This window comes from Natator depressus, chromosome 2 (assembly GCF_965152275.1).
Source record: "Natator depressus isolate rNatDep1 chromosome 2, rNatDep2.hap1, whole genome shotgun sequence".
Classification (NCBI taxonomy): domain Eukaryota; kingdom Metazoa; phylum Chordata; order Testudines; family Cheloniidae; genus Natator; species Natator depressus.
Genome location: NC_134235.1, coordinates 216,621,255 through 216,634,361, shown reverse-complemented (window position 1 = coordinate 216,634,361; position 13,107 = coordinate 216,621,255). Strand labels below are relative to the sequence as shown.

Genomic DNA, 13,107 nt, shown 5'->3' with positions numbered 1-13,107 from the left:
TTTTGAATAGTCATGACAATGGAGGTTAGTGACCTAGAATAGATTCTTCAATATTGCTTCCAGAAAAACGTAACCAAGCTTCTGTAACTGACATAGTAAAGAGACAGTGAGAACAAAGCCATGATGTCTATCTTTTAAACTGTTCCAGTTCAGGATAACCCCCCACATCCAGCAAATTAATCACATAAAAACTTGAAGGAGCTGAGGGGTTTCTATTATTTTAAATGTTATGCTATTCAGAAGAATTGCCATACCAGAATAGAAGACCATTAATCCAACCAGTTTGGCATTCTGTATCTGGCAGCAGCCTGTATGCTTTACAGGAAGACATTCACCAACTGTACTCTGTACGGGGACGCTGGGACAATTTGTATAGTGGGAGTACTGAGAGCCATTGAACCAAACTGTACACCTGATATATTGGAAACCACTTCAAGCCAGGAGATGTGGCAGCACTCCTAGTTCCAGCACCTACACTCTGAGGGAAAGGGATGAGGGGGAATTATTTCCTAATCCCAGCTGGCAAATGGTTTCTGACCTAAAGAATGAGAATTGGTAGCTCTTGTAAGAACATAAGAATGGCCATACTGGGTCAGAACACAGGTCCATCTAACCGAGAGTCTTGTCTTCCAACAGTTGCCAATGCCAAGTGCTTCAGAGGGAATGAATAGAACCAGTAATCATCAAGTGATCCATCCCCTGTCGCCCATTCCCAGCTTCTGGCGTACACAGGCTAGGGACACCATCCCAGCCCATTCTGCTTAATAGCCATTGATGGACCTACCCTCCATGAATTTATCTAGTTCTTTTTTGAACCCTGTTATAGTCTTGGCCTTCACAACATCCTGTAGCAAAAAGTTCCACAGGTTGACTGTGCATTGTGTGAAGAAATACTTCCTTTTGTTTGTTTTAAACCTGCTGCCTATTAATTTTATTTGGTGACCCCTAGTTCTTGTGTTATGAGAAGGAGAAAATAGTACTTTACTTTCTCCACATCAGTCATGATTTTATAGACCTCTGTCATAACCCCCCTTAGTCGTCGTCTTTTCCAAGCTGAAAAAGTCCCAGTCTTATTAATCTCTCCTCATACGGAAGCTGTTCCATACCCTAATAATTTTTGTTTCCCTTTTCTTAACCTTTTCCAATTCCAATATGTCTTTTTAGAAATGCGGCGAACACATCTGCACTCAGTATTCAAGATGTGGGCATACCATGGATTTATATAGAGGCAATATGCTATTTTCTGTCTTATTATCTGTCCCTTTCCTAATGATTCCCAATATTCTGTGTTAGCTTTTTTGACTGCTGCTGCACATTGAGTGGATGTTTTCAGAAAACTATCCACAATGACTCCAAGAACTCTTTCTTGTGTAGTAACAGCTAATTTAGATTCCATCATTTTATATGTGTAGTTGGGATTATGTTTTCCAATTTGCATTACTTTGCATTTATCAACGTTGAATTTCATTTGCCATTTTGTTGTCCAGTCATCCAGTTTTGTGAGATCCCTTTGTAATTCTTTGCAGTCTGCTTTGGACTGAACTATCTTGAGTAGTTTTGTATCATCTGCAAATTTTGCCACCTCGTTGTTTATGCCTTTTTCCAGATCATTTATGAATATGTTGAATAGTACTGGTCCCAGTACAGACCCCTGGGGGACACCACTATTTACCTTTCTCCATTCTGAAAATTGACCATTTATTCCTACTCTTTGTTTCCTATCTTTTAACCAGTTACTGATCCATGAGAGGACCTTCCCTCTTATCCCATGACTGCTTACTTTGCTTAAGAGTCTTTGGTGAGGGACCTTGTCAAAGGCGTTCTGAAAATCTAAGTACACTATGTCCGCTGGATCCCCCTTTTCCATCTGCTTGTTGACCTCCTCAAAGAATTCTAGTAGATTGGTGAGGCATGATTTCCCTTTACAAAAACCATGTTGACTCTTCCCCAACAAATCATGTTCATCTATGTATCTGACAATTCTGTTCTTTACTATAGTTTCAACCAGTTTGTCTGGTACTGAAGTTAGGTTTACCGGCCTATAATTGCCAGGATCACCCCTGGAGCCTTTTTTTAAAAATTGGCGTCACATTAGCTATCCTTCATTCATTCAGCTTCAATGTGACAAGTCTAACTACAAATGTTATTTCAACTCATGTAAATGTGAAGTCCTCTTTAGTCTTGTGGAACTATTTAGCTCACTAATATCCTGCATTAGTGAATTCCACAGTCTGATTTTACACTGGAGGGATTCTTTTTTGAAATGCGTATGGTCTTTTAGTTTCACTGAGTGTCATCCTTCTGTCATCTTTCTGGGGATGGGATAAAGGGCACTGTCAGACCAATACCATTCGGTATAGTGGAGGGCCATTTCTGCTATAGTTAAGGTTGGGAAGTCCTTCCTGTTTAAAAGACTGACTCTTCTAAGTACTCTAAAATGTGCACAGTTACTCAGTTTGATTTGGAATTTGGTATGCCTCATGGGGGCACAGGGTTCAGATAACGATCCAGGTTTGGGGCCATTTGACTGAAGGCTTCCTGAGTTACAACCCCACAAACTGCAAACCCCATGGGAAAAACCCTAGCTTTTCTGAAGGTGGATGCATTTCCAACTTCTTTTTTTTGCACATATAGGACTCAAACCGGGGCTGAGATCCTTGCATCAGGATCTCAGACATTCAAGGGTTACCCGACAGAGTCCATACCACCCACTAGCCCTTTGAGGGAAATCACGTTACAGCGTTATTTGAAGAAGTTTGGTTCTCTAGGTAGGCACGTGCCTATCAGTTCTAAGGCTCATGCACCATGCTGATTACACTGCATGTGCAGAGAGAGAGAGGCTAAGGGAGTTGAAAGCCAGCTGTAGCTCACAGGACTTAATTGCTTCAGGGGAATGTTATAGGCATCAAATGTGAGCACTACCCAGGCACTGTGAGTTCACATCTAGCCCTGGGCAGATATCCTCTGTCAAAGGATTTTCTTTATTATGAAGGGATGTAGTCTGACTACAACAGAATATTCAGAAGGTGCTCATACTGTTTTTAGAAGGTGCTTAAACTATGTTTGAAATGACAGTAAATTACACATGCAAATGCTTGCTGGAATGGGAGGGTGATTGGGGTGGAAGAGTAGGTGGAAATAGGGGAAAGGGGTTTGGAGCTGCAGTGAGGGGAGGGATGATCATGGGGAGGAGATGAAATGGGGGAGTATAGGTAGGAGACAGTGGGGGTTTAGAAGAATGGGAGGGTAGAGACAACTGGGAAGCAGGTTTGGGGAGTGAATCATAGGGGGACTGAGAGAAAATAGGGGCAGAGACACCTGTCAGCCCTACATATGCCTTCCCTTTGTCTGCCTGGATCGGGGGGCTGCCTGTCTTAGGGGGTCTGAGCCTCTTTCCCTACCTTTATTTGTGTCAGTTTCTGGGGGACCCCCCCTCCAGGGGGCTCTGACCCCTCCGTCACACTGTCTGGTGTGGTTCATGAACTTGGGCACCAACCTTAGGGCAGACTGTTACAAACCAGCACATAAACCCCAAACTGGCTGTGTGTTCTATAATTAGATTTCATCAACCTAGTATCAAGTGTGAACTCCTCAAGCACTATAACAGCCTTAACAAGGAGTCACAGACAATCCTCTTAGGCACTCCAGTCTATCATGCCACCCAGGCAAGCCTGCATTTTTGATAGATGGTCCCTTACACCAAAAATCACAACAATATTCAGGTTACTCCCAGTCCCAAAGAACCAGTCACTTACCCCATGTCATTTGTACCTTAAATCTCTCACCAAAGACAAAGCTTGTAGCCAGTCCTGTAATAAACTAATTAAAGATTTATTAACTAGGAAAAAGAAATGATAGTTATTTATAAGGTTAAAGCAGGTAAACACACACACACAAATGAATTATAGTTTCAAGTTTCAAAAAGTAATATAAGCTGCTGTAATATGCAAAGGGTATATGTCCTTTAGGGCTAACCCAAGCTAAGCATCTTGGGGATCCCATGCTTACGCTTAGAAATATTGCCCTCTCTGAACTCCAAGCAACATAGTGATACAGTTCTTTCTGGTCAGGGATTTTTATTCCTTTCCCAAAAAGTTCAAACTGTGGTGGGATGAGGGTTTGTGCACATCCCCTGTGCATGGGAGTGGGGGAAGAAATCAACAAGTCTTTTGTCCACTGATGTTCCACAATGGTTCATCTGGTGTCTGTAGGCCTTCTTTTGGTGGACAGGAGATGACACCTCTGGTGGTAAACTAGTATTTCACACTTGGTAATGCTTCTGTCCTGACTCTGGGGGTTTCCAGTTGCATAGCAAACACTTACTTAACTATTACCTTATGACATGGAATACAGATATTTATAAGTGAAATTAATGCATGCAGCAACTCACAATTATTTCATAAAGTCCATACACTAAACACATTCTTATAAACTTAACATGTATTTTAACAATGCTAACACACAGGTGAGCCAAGCTGGTTTCCAGCTACTTATTTGTCAGTGTTCAGTGAGGCCTAGGAGCCTTGGCGTGAGCTGGCACCTGGTCTGCCAGCATCACACCCTCCATCTGTGTCCCCTTCATGTGAGCAAGGATATGGGGGAGTTGCTCTTCTGGGGCATCTGAACCCCTCAACCTGCCTCCTGTGTGTGTGTGCCAGGATCTGGGGGACCCCCACCCATCTACAGGGGGTCTGATACCCCTTTGACTCCCTCATGTGAGCTGGGATTTGAGGGACTTCCCCTTCTAGGGGCATCTTTGCCCCTTTTCTTGCCCTCCCCAAGTGATCTGGTGGGGGCAGGTCTTGTCCCTCTACAGGGGTTTGAAACCCCTCCCTCTCTGGGTGCGGAGCTTAGAGTAAGTATACTGGGAGCATGCTACAAGAACACACTGCTGAGACTGAGGTGGGGCATTGAGAACAGCCATGCTTGATGCATATCACAGGTTCTCCAACACTGGTGAGGGGGGATGGGAACACTCACAGACATGAATGGAGCAGTTCACCTTATCTCACAGCTATTGTTTTGCAATGTATTCATCTCCATAGGGTGTTTACATTCAGATGCATATGGGGGGTGCACATATGGCCATGTCTTCCATGGCTGGCTACCGCCCTTAGAGTTGAGGAATACTGCAGAGAATATTGGTCAGCTGCATACTGTGTATTCAGGGAACACCAGTGTCTGCATTATGTCAGAATACTGATAGGTATGGTGGGAAGGGAAGGCCTATCCCACCACGGGATAAACCAGTGTTTAAGCTTAAGAAATTGTTTATCGCGGGCTATTGTATTTCTCAGGCCTAACCTAACAGCTGCTTCTGTAGCATTTTTACGCATAGCTGACACACCACTCAGGTCCCACACTAGTGGACGCTCTTAAATGAGGATAACCAATCTAAGTGAATTAACATATCCTACTTTTACTTGACTTTCTCGTAGTCCTATTTAAAAATCAGTTCCGTGTTGTTGTTTCATAATATAGTTGTTTTAGGTCTTTGAGACTGTTTCATTTTCAGATAGTTTCTTATGTGAAAGTACATGGACTAGGATGTGGTAATTTGCTCATTTGCATAGAGAATCTAAAACTTCATGACCTCTGTAGTTTGAGGTTGACTTTTCTAAAAGAGCTTGAACTTATTCATGGAAAACTGTCACTAGATCTGGGTTATGTTGTTGCCACTAAATAAAAATATCTCTTCATACAAGGTTCATGCCACGTAGAGGTATTAGGTGTAAAATATGCCATGCTTGTTCAAAAATTGTTTTAAATTTGTTGTAAGGCAATGCTGTCTTCCTAGGTTTGCACAGAGGCAGACTGTAACAGAGGGCTAAATTCTGCTCTCTGCTAACCATGCCACTTCGCTGAAATCAGCTGTTTTTCTCCATGTTATTTCAATGTACAAAGCACTGCAGAACCCCTGTACTTTAAGTTGAAAAAGTTCGGGAAAGTAAGGTATTAAGTATGCTCAAAAGTATCATTGGGCTGAAGGAAATCTGGGAATTGTTGCCAGATTCAGTGGAATCCTTTCTTAACCCTCCAGGAGGGTTTTTGTTGTTGTTTTTTGTTTGTTTGTTTTTTGGGGTTTTTTATACTAAAATAACTCAAAATGAATCTGAAAATATTAATGTGCTGCTCATAAATTTTTACATGTAGCTTACTGAGTTATTTTAAATAAAATTGACTCTTTATTTCACCCTGTTTTACAAACAGAAATCCTGATTCTGAAATGACTTGTGCCCATGCTTAACTTTACACACTGTGAGTCTTCCCTATGGAAGTTAGGGTAGAATTTTTGGCCGTCTCCTATATATATCTTTCATCTCACCCTCAAGATTTGCCCTCAAGGATTTTTAATTCCCCTATATTTTCTGTCTCCCCATGTCCAAGGGTAGAGTCAAATATTAATTATATTTCTAGCTCCAGACCTGTTTATTTTAACAACGCCTTTTAGGAGAGTGTTTCACATTTAGTCATTGAGTATGATGTGTCACTGTTAATATCAAAGTCAGTTTATGCCATGCATTTGGCAGCTGCAATGGCTCTTTGTGAATATCAGAAACAATTTACAACAACAAAAGTACCGACATTTGAAAATGGCCCAGATGTTTAGTATATAGCAATGGTCTGTAGAAATGTTGCTGCTGTGTTTTATGATATATTTTATAGTAATATAATATATAATTGCTGTTTTTATAATTGAGAGAATTGTCAAGATCATGAAGTCTCAAAGAAGTTTAAAAGGTTAAAATTTGATTTATCAGAAACAGGGCTACTGTATAAACAGCTTCTTAAAGATATTGTGGCACATAGATTTTACATTTCTCTTCTATTTAATAACATCTTTGACTCTTACGACTGACTTGCCAGGTCTAAGATACATGTGCCTAATTCTAGTGAACCAGTGATGGAAAAAATATAATTAGTCACTTTTATTTAGGTATGTACATTATGCTTCAATGACTAATTTTCTGGGCAGTGATTCACAACCTTCTGCCTCTCTTTTCATATTTAAACATTTCTGGTTATGAAATTTTCTATCTTCATATTTGGAACTGGACTAGGTTTGAATATCTCATTAAACGTTTTAAAAACTCTCTCTCCCATAGACGCATTTATTGATAATTAAAGCTGTATACATCAAAACCATTATTTCATGTATATTAGAGAGTGTGGTTATTTATTCTCTTTTTGTGACCTTGTTTGCTTTGCCAGTTATAGAAATGTCTTTATTTTATTGCATTTAAGCAGATATTTTAAAACTGGGAATGTAACAAGGCAACTGGTCTAAAATATCCTTATTTAGTTTAGTTTGTGTTCTGAAAACTGTAGTCACTAAAAACTGAACATGTATTTTGGAAATTTACAATATCATTTCAAGAAAAAAAACATTTAACACTGCTAAATATTTATTTTCTATCATATCCTCAGTCTGTGTATGGCAGCAGATAACTCACTTAAACCCCTGTTTAAATTGTAGGAATGTAGAGTACTTGCTCTATTTCTGTTTTGGAAAACACCTGGTAGATGCTTTGATGTCATTGCTTGAGGGCTTTATATATGTATACACTCTAAGACCTTTATGTGTCACTGAGCAGACTTAATTTTGGTGTCTGTTTCAAGGCCTGAAAATAATATAACAATAAACCATGAGTGCCTTTGGAAGGAGAGGAAAAATATATTATATTTTAAAACCTCTAACAGTAACCTAAAATAGCCTACTTCCATAAAAATGTCAGGACATTTAACTCCAGTATTTCAGGACCAGGGTTGCCAGGTGTCTGGTTTTCTACCAGAACGCCCGGTCAAAAAGGGACCCTGGCAGCTCCGGTCAGAACGGCTGACTGGGCCATTAAAAGTCAGGTTGGCGGGGCTGTCTAGCTCCCTACCTGGCTCCATGCAGCTCCCGGAAGTGGTGACATCTCCCTCTGGCTCCGAGGTGCAGAGGTGGCCAGGGAGGCTCCATGCGTTGTCCCCACCGATGGGAGCTACAGGGGCAGCACCTGTGTGCAGAGACAGCGCAGACCTGCCTGTATGCCCTGACACCTAGGAGCTGAGGGACATGTTGCCACTTCCGGGGAGCCACCTGAGGTAAGCGCTGCCTAAAGCCCGAACCCCCTCCCACACCCCAATCCCCTGCCCCATCCTGGAGCCCCCTCCCATGCCCAAACTCCCTCCCAGAGCCCACACCCCGCACCTCTTACTGCACCCGTGTCCCAGCCTGGAGCCCCCTTCTGCACCCTGAACCCCTCATTTCTGGTCCCACCCCAGAACCTGCACCCCCAGCCCAGAGTCCATACCCCCTTCCATACCCCGCCTCAGCTCGGAGCCCCCGCTCACACTACTAACCCCTCAGCTCCACACCCCAGCTCGGAGCCCCTTCCTGCACCCCAAATCCCTCATCTCCAGTACCACCCCAGAGCCTGCACCCCAACCTCCTGCCCCAGCGTGGAGCCCCCTCCCACATGAACCCCTCATTTCTAGCCCCACCCCGGAGCCTGCACCCCCAGCCAGAGCCCTCACCCCCTCCTGTACCCCAACCCCCTGTCCCACCCCAGTAAAAATGAGCAAGTGAGTGAGGGAGGGGAAGAGCGAGTGACAGAGGAAGGGGGGGATGGAGTGAGCCAGGGGTGGGACCTTAGAGAAGGGGCAGGGGCGGGCAGGGCATCGGTGTTTGGTTTTGTGCGATTAGAAAGTTGGCAACCCTATTCAGGACCCTGGTCTAGAAGCAAGAGCTTTCTAGTTGGAAACATAAAATTCTCCCCTTTTCAGTGGTGAAAAATCTCCCATTTTTAGTCCCAAGAAGTCATGAGATATCATATTTTAAACCTACTGCTGGTGCAAGACTGCATATTGCACATCCCAGGCCTTCGGACAATGTACATAATGGCTGTGTGAAGTTGTTATGGAGTTTTACATCCCAAAGGAAGGGAATTACAGAGCAGAGGGCAGTGAGGTGCCTGACAAATTCCATGTATTACATGGGTCCACAATTTATCATATGGGTATTACCATCACGTGTATATCTATCTCAGATGTCTTGGTGATATCCATCTAATAAAAACCTGTTTAAGTTAGTTTAAACCAGAATTAATTTTTGCTGTATTCTCCCTTTACTTGTTGCTTCATAGGACAGACCAGTGCATGACAAATGTGGATGGTCTCCATCTTTACTTACAACAACTATGTTAAGGACCCAGTGCTGCTTCCGCTGAAGAGTTTGGCCATTTTATTCGTTTGGAGGAAGAGTAGGCCCTAAAACTGTAGATCAGAAGAGACAGGACCAGGCTGTGCTTGGTGCTGTGTCACTATGTGGAAGGGATAGGCCGGAGAGGCCACAAGGAGATGCTTTATCCCTCTGTCGTGGTCGGGTCACTGTGCCAGATTTAGTGACAGCAGGATCAGAGTGCCAGTTTGAGAACTGGTTTGATGAGGGTTAAAATGTTGATTTGTATTCTGGTTCTCCCTATGTTTCCTGTTGACATTAGAAAGCTAACTATGTTCTTTGTGAATGGTTTGTTTTGTTCTCCAGCTTGGACTCTTGGCCTTATCATTCAAACGGGGTCATTTTAGTCACCTTTCTTTCCCCTTTGGAAGTCATCCTTGGCTATTTCGCTTCTGTGGTGTGCAGCATATCTCCAAATTGTATTCCTTTCTGCTAATCTATGACTTCATGGGTAGATTGGTTTAAATCAAAGTGATTTAAATCACCAATTTTAAGCATGATTTAAATCAACAAGCAAGAAACCTTGATTTAAATCGTGAATTTTAATTGTGTATTGCATTTGTACTTTTTAATTATTTTCTAAACAAAGGTTGATTTTCATTAGTTGGTAACAACTGAAACACATTGATTTGCAACTTGATATAGCCTTTCATTAGATTTGGTGCTTTTTTTAGCTAACCCAGACGATACACTGTGCTGTACTTATTTATTTAAGCAGTTATATAGCTTAACTTATATTTGTTCAGATTCTTAATAGTTACATTTTAACGTATTAGAAAAGGGTGACTGATGCATCGTTTACTTGATGATGATTAATTTTTTACTTGTGATTTTTGTCAAAGTCTATTTGGATGAAAATTCAAATTTGATTAAAATGCACAAAACATATTTTACATTTTGTAAAAATGTTATTAAATAAAAGTACATTAAAAGCACTGGATACACCAGAAGACAAGTTTTTTCAAAACATGTTTTGCACTTAAACAAAGGAAGTATGACTTGTAGTTAATGAATTGAACTGTTTGTTTCTGATCATTATGTCCTTCCAGATTTTGGAGCTTGCAGATCTTGCCCTCTCATACTTAGTTTGCATTCATAAATTGGAAGAGGAAAACAAGTTTTCCTGCTTTTTCAACTCCCAATTGGTCTCTGAACTTTGGCTGGACTAGTCATTGAACTGAGCTAGCTGAATAAACTGAAATGAAGAAAATATTCTTTCTGCACCTGCAGAAAAGGCTACAGCTGTCAAAAGCTGGTTTAGCATTTCAACAAACCCTGAATCCAGGTGCTTAGCCCGTGACTTCCACCAGTTCAGTGGGTTGACTTCCTTTTAAAACTGGGCATCAAATATATACTGCTTAATATTATTTTATATATTTAATAGATTATAATAAGTTTAGATCTTAACATAGATTGTCAATTTCAGAGTAATTTTAAATAGGTTTATTTTTTAAAAAATAATGCTATATTTAATTTAAATACAAAAATCCAATTTAAATTAAAAAATCTGTTGTTTTTTTAAAATCACTGATTTTTTTTTTTTATCCACCCTGGTCTGACAGATTACTTGGCAGAGGGAATGGGTTTATCCGCTCATGGGACCTTGTGTTACACAGATGCCAAATTCCAAATGACTTTTAAGAATGCACAGTGCTATCTAATACAGATCAAATTTTTCCTTTTACATAGAATATAGTGCGCTTTCCAGGGTCTTATATATGTTCATCTTTTGCCCCAAATGTTTAGAAAACAACTAAATCATCATTTGGAATGTCTCAATTGCCTGATTTTGCTTTACAGATCTGCATAATGTTTTTAGCTGTAAGCAGCTAATCCTCTTTCTAGCATGTTGAGAAAATACTCTTCTAACTTTGATTAATTTAAACTCCTAAGTGTCTCTCACTTGTTCATAACATTGGTATTATAGTGTGATTATTTGTCTTTACTACTGTAATACACCGAGCATCTAATTACAGGACATCCAATGTACTGGAAAAAATCTGTGTTACAACCAAAGCTGATCCTAAAATGTAATTGCTGAAAAACTAGACCTGAAAGCAGTGGGTTTCAACCAAAGCAAGGGAAACCTGAACAGAGAATAAGTTTCGAACCTGCAGCAATAACAAATTTTGGGAGAATAGTGTAGTGATAGAATTTCATGAAATAACAGGAGAACTTAAATGCAGTTTGAATTAGGAAAACAGCATTAGTATCATCTATAGATGTATCCATGGGAAAAGATGAAAATCAGAAGCCAAACTGATTGGACAAAAACATAGAGACTGATTCTCCACTTTAGTGGGGGTGGGATAGGGGCCACAAAGGTGTGTATAACAAGCAGGAAGTGCAATGCAGGCCGGGGAGGATAGAACAGTGAATCTATAGTACACTCCTCTCCCCATAAACCCACAGAAATCTCTCTCTGCTGCTACCATGTGATTGTTTTTTTTCAGGCTTGTGGGAGGAAATGTGCTAGAGTTATTGGATTGGAAGTGATGATTACTCCTTCAGGAATTCTGCGCCAATAATTAAAAATTCTGTGCACAATATTTTAAAATTCTTCATATTTTATTTGTCAAAATAACACTATATAATAATGCCAGCTTCAATTGTTTTTTTTGGTAATTTTATTTCAAAATACCTGATTTATTTTCTGTCTGTATTGTTACAGACATACAGTAGAACCTCAGAGTTAAGAACACTTTGGGAATGGAGGTTGTTCATAACTCTGAAATGTTCATCTGAACAAAAAGTTATGGTTGTTCTTTCAAAAGCTTACAACTGAACATTGACTTAATACAGCGTTGAAACTTTACTATGGAGAAGAAAAGTGCTGCTTTCCCTTTTCTTTTTTTAGTAGTTTTTGTTTAACAGTACAGTACTGCATTTCCTTTTTTTTTTTTTTTTTTTTTTTGTCTCTACTGCTGCCTGATTGCATACTTCCGGTTCCAAATGAGGTGTGTGGCTGACTGGTCAGTTCGTAACTCTGGTGTCCATAACTCTGAGGTTCTACTGTATGTCTGTAACAATACAGATACAAAATAAATTCCCCCAGGAGTAAAGAGTTAAAGAAACCCCTGTAACAACGCAGTTCCTGTTTCTCTGCCCCTCCGCCCCCAGAGCCCAGCCGTGTGGTGCCCTCCAGCCTAGACACTCACACCCCTTCCTCCTCCAGAGCTAGCCACGCCTCCCCCCCAGCCCAGACACTCGCACCACCTCCTCCCAGCTGCAGGGTCCCCCCAGCCCAAACACTGCACCCCCTAACCTCCAGAGCCCAGCTGCAAGGCCCCCCCAGCCCAGACACTCACACCCTCTCTTCCCCCAGAGCCCAGCTGCAGTGCCCCCCCCAGCTCAGACATTCGCAACCCCTCCCCTCCAGAGCCCAGCTGCAGGGCACCCTCTCCCCTCCAGAGCCCAGTTGCAGGGTCCCCCCAGCCCAGACACTCGCCCCCCCCCCACCGAGTCCAGCTGTGGGGGGCTCCCCAGCCCAGACACTCGCACCCCCTATCCCCTAGAACCCAGCTACGGGGCTCCCCAGCTGTGGGGCATACCCCAGCACACACACTTGCACCCTCTGTCCTCCCCAACGCCTAGCTGCTGGATGCCCCCCAGCCCACTCTCTCACATCCCCTACTCCCCAGAGCCCAGGGATCCAGAGGGAGAAACAGCCTGATGCTGGGTCCCAGACTTGTGTGGAGATTCCTGCACGCTGCCTCTTTCCTTTAGAATATGCGGGAACTGCAGCTGCTGGGAGCCCTCCAGCTCCCTTCTCCTTTCCCCCAGCAGTGTCTTCTATTTGCAAGCTGGGGACCCAGGCTCTGCAGGGTCCAGTTGCCCTTAGTGGTGGCCAGCAGCTCTGCAGCCCATTTCTGTGGGGCCAAGGG

General features: G+C 42.1%; 1 protein-coding gene across 11 annotated transcripts in view; it reads left to right on the top strand.

Annotated features, from left to right (window-relative positions):
- Positions 1-13,107, top strand: part of PPP1R9A (protein phosphatase 1 regulatory subunit 9A) — a 246,793-nt gene that overhangs the window by 167,816 nt on the left and 65,870 nt on the right. The gene's annotated exons all lie outside the window — the stretch shown is intronic.